Consider the following 8,491-nt stretch of genomic DNA (forward strand, 5'->3'; position numbering starts at 1 on the left):
CTTGGAAAAAAAAAGGGGGAAGAGAATATTGAAAGGGGTGAGATCACAACAGACAGCACAAAAAACTAAAGTATCCTTGGAAGCATTGTTGAATATCTATATGCCAACAAACTAGAGTGTCTGTAAGAGATGGATATATTTTTAGAAACATATAGTCTCTCACAACTAAACCAGGAGGAACTAGAAAAATTGACTATACCAATTACTGTCAAATAAATTGAAACAGTGATGAAAATCCTCTCTAACATAAAGTCCCAGACCCAGATGGTTTTACAAATGAGTTCTATAAAGCTTTTAAGATAGAGCTACTTCCTATGCTATTCAAGTGCTTCCAAAAAATTGGAGACACAGGAACACTCCTAACACCTTATATGAAGCCAGCATCATTATGATAGCAGAGAGACACAACAAAAAAAAGGAAACTACCAACCAGTATCCATACTGAACATATGCTAAGATACTGAACAAAATTCTGACTAAATGGATATATTAAGATCATACACTTTGAACAAGTAGAACTTATCCCAGTGATGTAAGACTGGTGCAATATAAGTAAGACAATAACTGAGATCCACCACATCAACAATAAGAAACTCAAAAATTGATGATTATTTCAATATACACAGTGGATGCCTTTGATAAGATCCAGCATGCTTTCATCATGGAAACATAAAACAAATAGGGATAGAAGGTAATTCCCTCAGACTTACAACGAACATCATACTCATTGGTGAAAAACTGAATGCTTTGCCTTTCCAGTCACTGATTGGAGAATTTTTTCCATGTGTCTTTTGGTCATTTTCATCTCCTTATTAAAATCAGTGAGGTTGTTTCTCATTTTATTGTTGAGTGAGTTCTATGTGAGAATCTCAAAGATAATCAAGTTAGACCTATACACACCAAGACAAATCATAATGGCAAATGTCAAAGACAAAGGCTCCTGAAAGTATTGCAGGAAAAAACAATGGGCTACTCTCCTTTCTCTATTTAATGGAGCACAACCATATATTGTCTATAAGACAACTGAAAATCAGAGCAGAAATAGACTCAAAGTGAAAGGATGGAAAACAATCATCCATGTGAACGAGGCATGAAAAGGTTCAGATATAACCATACTTATATGAACACAAAAGATTATAAAATAAACAAGGTGATAAAAGTCAAGAATGGATCACTTAATGTTCAAAGGATTAATCTACCAAGAGGAAATAGTAATAATCACTATCTATGTACCAAATGAAGGAACAACAAAATATATAAAACTGCTATTGAGAGAACTGAGAAAGTACCTGGATACCAACATATTAGTATTGAAATTTTTGAACACTCCATTCTCCCAAATTGACAGATTCAGGCAGAAAATAAAATTTCTTTAAAGGAACAGAACAAAAGATAGAAAATTATCAGGTACCAGAATGTCCCTAGGACTATCAAAGCAATATTGAAAAGAAAAAATAAGGCTGGAGGCATCATACTTTATGACCTCAAACTATATTACAGGGCTACCGAAATCAAAACTACCTGGTACTGGAACAAAACAGTGACCAGTGAGATTGAATTGATAGCCCAGAAATATACCATCATGAACATCTAATGATTGATAAAGGTGCCTAAAATGTAAAATAGAGGAAGGAGAGTCTCTTCAACAAATAGTATTGGGGAAAATGGGACTAAGAATTCAGAAAAATAAGGAGTCAGGTGGTAGCACAGTGGGTTAAGCACATGTGGTGCAAAGCACAAAGACCAGCATAAAGATCCTGGTTCGAGCGCCCACCTACAAGGGAGTTGCTTCATAGGCTGTGAAGCCATTCCGCTGGTGTCTATCTTTCTCTCCTCCTCTCTGTCTTCCCCTCCTCTTTCCATTCCTCTCTATCCTACCCAACAACAAAGACATCAGTAACAACAACAATAATGACTACAACAATAAAACAAGGGCAACAAAAAAGGAAAATAAATAAAATTTCAAAAATATCAAAATTTTTTTTAAAAATAATACAGACAAATAAAATTATACACCACGTATTACCATGCACAAAAGTCAACTTAAAAAACTCACTAAACTTAGAGCACACACACACACACACACACACACATCACAACCTGATTATAAAATGGATCAAGGACAATAGATACTATACAGTGAGATCTCGTGGGCCAACAGATATATGAGAAAACGTTCAGTGTCACTGAATATCAGCAAAAGTCAAATAAAGACACCAATAAGGTATCACTATATACCTGTGAGAAAGTCATACATCAGAAAGGATAATAAAAACAAAGGTTGTAAAGGATAGTAAAAAGAAGAGTAGTATAGGAACCCTTCTTCATTACTTGTAGAAATGTGAATTGGTCCAACCATTGCGGAAAACAGCCTAGAGATTTCTTAGAACACACAAAAAATGGCCATACCCTTTGCCCCAGCAATTATTCTTCTAAGGATTTACACAACTGAAGCAAGAACACCTATCCAAAGACACCTATGTCACCCAGAATAATATATGGAAGAACAAAAATCTTCCAAGGCAAGCAGCAGTTGAAGTAATCAACTAACACCAAACCTCCCTGGAAGACTTTCAAAAAGGTCTTCTATAAACATTAACAACATCTCCAAAGACATATCATATATCAGAACACTCTACAAGTTTAGAATAATAGCATTAAAATAGCTTAAATAGATAATATCAATGAATGTCAAATGCCTAAATTTGCCTATTAAAAGGCACAGATACAACAGAAAGATACAACAGAAAACACAACCCAATCATATACAAAACTCCCACCTAACTCAGCAGGACACACGCAAACTCAACGTGAAAAGATGGAAAATGATCATACAAGCTAAGGGAATATAAAAAACCAGGAATAGTTTTTCTCATGTCTGACACAATAGACTTCGAAAAAAGTAAAGAAAAGATAGATATATATTGCTTAATGCTTAGAGGATCAGTCAACCAAGAGGACTTATAACTATTAATATCTAGAACCTAATTTAGCTAAGGGATCACCTAAATACACCAAACATCTACTGAAAGAGCTACAGAAATATATAAATAGCAACACAGTAACAGTAGGAGAATTCAATACCTTACTTTCTCAACTTGTAAGACTGTCTAGGCAGAGAATTAATAAAGGAACAAGAGAATTAAATGAAGAAACAGATAAAGTTGAACTATAGAATAGTTTCAGAATCATTCTCCCCAAGAAACTGGAATACACATTTTCTTCGAGTCTACATGGGACATTCTCAATGATACACCAGATGCTAGGTCACAAAGATGGTGTCAATAAATCCAAGAGCATTGAAATCATTCCAAGCATTTTCTCAGACTGTAGTGGAATTTAACTAACACTTAACAAGAAAAAAAAAATCCCCAAATATGGAAACTCAACTATATACTACTTAACAACTGCTGTGTCAAAGAGGAAATTGAGAAAGAAGTTAAAGTGTTACTAGAATCAAATCAAAATGAAGACACAGCTAAGAGTAAAATTCATAGCTCTACAGGCTCACAATAGGAAACAAGAAAAAGTTCAGATAAACAACTTGATTACACACCTTAAGGACTTTGACGAAGAAGAACAAAAGGACACTAAAGCAACCAGAAGGACTGAAATAATTAATAAATAACATCAAAAATAAAAGAATCATATAAAATATCAATGAAGCTAAATTCTAGCTCCTCAAAAAAGGTAAGCAAAATTGGCAAACCTTTGGCCAGACTAACCAAAAAAAAGATGGTGAAAACTCAAATACATAGGATTATACATGAAAGAGGATATATGACAATAAACATCATATAAATCCAAAGTATGCAAAGTTTATATGAACAAGTATATGTCACCAAAGTATAGAACTTGTAAGAAAATAGACAAGTTACTAGATATTTACAAACTTCCAAAATTAAACAAAGAGGGACTAGAAAATATGAACAGGTCAATCACAAACAAGGACATTGAAACAGACACAAAGAAAATTTTCAACAATAGTAAAATCTTGCAACAGATGGTTTTATATATGAATTCTATAAAATCTTCTAAAGAGTGGTTAATACCTATACTTTTAAGGGACTTCTAAAATATTGAAAACAGGAATCCTCCCTTTCAGCTTCTATGATGCCAATATCACTAAAAGCAGGTAGAGATAACACAAAAAAATAAAACTACAGACTAATAACTCTGATGAACACAGATGCTAAAATTTTGAACAAAAATCTAGCCAGCTGAATACAACAATATAATTAAAAGACTGCACATGATGACCAAGTGGAATTGATCACAGGGATATAATTTTGGTTTAATATAAATCAATCAACGTATCCCCCACATCAACAAAAGACAAACCAAAATCCACATGATAATCTTAATAGAGGCAGACAAAATTCAACATCCCTTCATAATCAAAACACTACAAAATTGGTACTAAATGGGGAAATCCTTAACCTAGTAGAGTCTATATACAGAAAACCCACAACCAACATCATAATCAGTGATGATAAATGTAAAAACATCTCCGTACGAGACAGAGCTGCAAACTCTCATCAACTCTTCAGCACAGTATTGCAAGTTCTTGTCATAGCAATCAGGCAAGAGCTAAGAATTAAAGTGACACAGATTGGAAGAGGAGAAGACAGATATCACTATTTGCTGGTGATATAGTAGTATACATAGAAAAACCTAAAGAATCCATCAGGAAGCTCATGAAAATTATCTGGTAATATAATAAGGTATCAGTCTACAAAATTAACATAAAATCCAGTGGGTTTTTAAATTTTTTTTACACACACATTAATTCAGAAGAAGAGAAGTATTGCTCTAAAATAAAAGACTCTGGAGCTAGGAGTAGATTCTCAGCTCTAAGTAGGAGGGGGCTAGGGAAACAGACCTCTGGTGGTAGGAATGGTGTTAATATATGCTCTTATTAACTTATAGACTTATAAATCACTAATCAATATGAGAAGGGAAATAGATTGTCTTGAGTTTTTAAGTGCATAGATTTCTGTTATGAGTATATATTCTTTTAATCTAAGCACTTGAGGTTTCAAATTTGTAAACTGAATTCTAATACTGGGTTTAAATTGTTAATGCATTTCTAATAATAACTTTTCTTGAAATATTAAATCACCTACAATCTTAGACAAGGGAGATCAGAAGCAACAGGTTTTGTCAGTATCTAAGATATAGGTATTTGTAAATAACAGTAAATGGCATAAATTATGGTTAAGTAATATGTTACAGTAAATGCTGACCATGAGATTTTTCTGAGTAAACCAAGTTCCAAATAACTTGGTTATAATAATAATTATCTATTGCCTTCTTAAAGTCTAAAACAGCAAGGAACTTTCCTCATTCCATGTAAAAATACATATTTCTCCCACTCCTGGAACCTCTGGGGCTTTGATTATATCCCTTCCTGCTTCTCTTCTTCTTCTAGCATTTGCCCCTTGCTTCTCTTGATCCATATCATTTAATACTGCATCTGCAGATCTCAATGAAATCAGTGCAACCAATGCCACTTCAACATGTTTCATTTTGGTCTGTGTCCAGAGACACCAGTCCTGGGATGTCAACCCTCTAGTTACAATATTCTGGTGAAAACTTTCATAGCTCATAGGACTCCATAGTTCCATTTCAAGTGGTGTAGTTCCTGATAAAGTTACAGTACCTAGATATAGACCAGAGTCCAAGGGTAGGGTACATGGGCACATGTATCCATAAGTTAGGGGAAAATATATACCTTAAAGTAAAAGTGCACAAGAGTCAGTATTAAGTAGACTTAGACTCAATAAGTGTAGCAAGCAAGTAGAAAGACCTAAAAAAAAAAAAAAAAAAAAAACATAAAGTACTTAATCAGTTATTTTCTATTTAGGTCTATATATCCTCCTCTCTCAGTCTTTTTCATTTTCCTCAATCACTCTGTATCTAACCTTATCAAATAAAGTAAAGGCTGTAGTCAGGCGGTAGCACAGTGGGTTAGGCAGACATGGCGCGAAGCACAAGGACCAGCAGGGATGCCGGTTTGAGTCCCTGGCTCACAACCTGCAGGGAGGTCGCTTCACAAGTGGTGAAGCTGGTCTGCAAGTGTCTATCTTTCTCTCTCCCTCTCTGTCTTCCCCTCCTCTCTCCATTTCTTTTTGTCCTATCCAATAACAATGACAGCAAGGATAACAACAATAATAATAACAACCACTAAGACCATAAACAACAAGGTAAACAAAGGGGGCAAAATAGCCTCCAGGAGCAGTGGATTCCTAATGTAGGCACCAAGCCCCAGCAATAATCCTGGAAGCAAAATAATAATAAATAATAATAATCAAAATAATAAAGTAAGGGCTACAAAAACTGAATAAGGTCAAGAAACAGGATACTTTAATGATGGCTCTGTTGGTTGCTACTATAGGGGACTGGGTAGTAGCACAGCGGGTTAACACACATGGCACACAAGGGAGGACTGTTATAAGGATCCCAGTTCAAGCCCCCAGCACCCCACCTGAAGGGGGTGCCTCACAAGTGGTGAAACAGGTCTACAGGTGTCTATCTTTCTCTCCCACTCTCTGTCTTTCCCTCCTCTTTTGATTTCTCTCTGTCCTATCCATCAACTACAACAGCTATAACAGCAATAATAACCACAACAAGGGCAACAAAATGGGAAAAATGGAGGCCAGGAGCAGTGGATTTGTAGTGCATGCACAGAGCCCCAGTGATAACCCTGCAGGCAAAAAAAAAATCATATATACAAGGTAGTAATTGGACTGGGTATGATATGCATTGCACTGAAGCAAATGACTCTGGGGAAGGGGGCAGGGGTGATGTTCAGGTCCTGGTGCATAATGGTGGGGGAGAACATAGGCTGAGGATGAACTGAGATACTTTATACATGTACCGACAACTGTATTTACTATGAACCATTAATAACACCAAAAAAAAAACCCATATAGATAAATAAAAGCTGCAAATACTTATACCATGCAAACGACATCATTTCCTGACACTGATTCTCCATCCAAGGGATATTTACATATCTATTCCTCATTAGTTTTATACAGTTTCAATAGAAGAGCTTTTAAGAAAAAATATTATGCTTAGGCAAACGTGATGATTTTTTTTTTCATTTATTGTTGTCATTGAATAAAATGTGTGTATACATTTCAGTAAGCAATGTGTGAGGGATACTTTTGCTCTTGACAGATCAGAGAATATCATGGCTATATCCTTCTTATAAGTTAAGGTCAGTTGTAAGATGATAAGGGAACTATATTTGTCTTTTTTTTTCTGTGGGAAAGCTAGCACTGGATGCAGCCAAACCGAAGAAAATAACTCTAATTAGTATAAAAAATCAAGCCAGAGGGATGGGATAAAATGAATACAAGGTTTATACACCTACAAAAAGAAATAAAGACATGAATAAGTGAACAAATCTGCCTCTTAAAACAGATATTGAACTGTGGTAAGTCTAGAGCTAAATTTCACTGAGATCAAAATGAAAAGCTTCAAAAAAAATTCAAGATTTAATTTATGCTGTATTTGTCAGGAGTTAAGTCAAGTGGGAATGAAAGCTTATTTAAAAAAAGTTCTTTATTACTATTTTTTTAATCAGAAATTGTTAACCATTAGTAAACTTCCAGTGACTTCTTTTTAACTTTTTCAATTCAGGTGTCTGAAAACATAAAATTAATAGTAATAAAATAGAAAAAGTATTAAGGTGTGACCTATATTCTCTTTTCTTTTTTAATTTTTATTTGAAGTAGAAAAGAGAATGTCAAGTCAAAGAAAGAGTCCATTAACCCAAACTGTAGGAAGGAGAGAAGTCCCAGACAACAGGAGACCTTGAGAAAGGTACTCAAGGGGCCAGGTGGTGGTTCATTTGGTTAAGTGCACAAATTTCAGTGTGCAAGTTCCCAGCTTCAAGCCCCTGGTCCCCACTTGCAGGTGGGAAGCTTCACAAGAGATGAAGCAGGGTTGTGGGTGTCTCTCTGTATCTCTCGCTCTCCATCTTCCCTTCCCTCTCAAGTTCTGGCTGACTCTATCCAATAAATAAATGTATTTAAAAAAAAAAAGTTACTCAACTCCCCAGTACCTTCTGCTGACACATCTAAGTCCTGAGGTTCAACTTTCCCAGACACAGCTACTCAGGGAAAGATAAAGGTAACCACAACAGTAACTAAGGCAACCAGACCCTGAGCCAGTGGTACAAGTCCCATCCCATTGACACTGCAGTCTCTGCTTCTGTAATGATGCTTTCTGTTCTGCAGCCCCCTGTATAAGCTGCAACAGTCCTTTGTTTGGGACACAGATTTCTTTAAAAGCAGGAGTTCTTTAGCTCTTTCTGTGGCTCTTTAATGTTAATAAACTTCCTTCTGATTGACCCTATCTGCTGGCTCTAATTCTCCAACCTGCAACACATTGAGGAATTAATGATTTCCAGAAAATGCAGTTGTTGATTTATGTGTAAAATTTCTGCAAAACACTTTCACCAATGCAAACAGTACCCACC

Source organism: Erinaceus europaeus, chromosome 5 (assembly GCF_950295315.1).
Source record: "Erinaceus europaeus chromosome 5, mEriEur2.1, whole genome shotgun sequence".
NCBI classification, from domain to species: Eukaryota; Metazoa; Chordata; class Mammalia; order Eulipotyphla; family Erinaceidae; genus Erinaceus; species Erinaceus europaeus.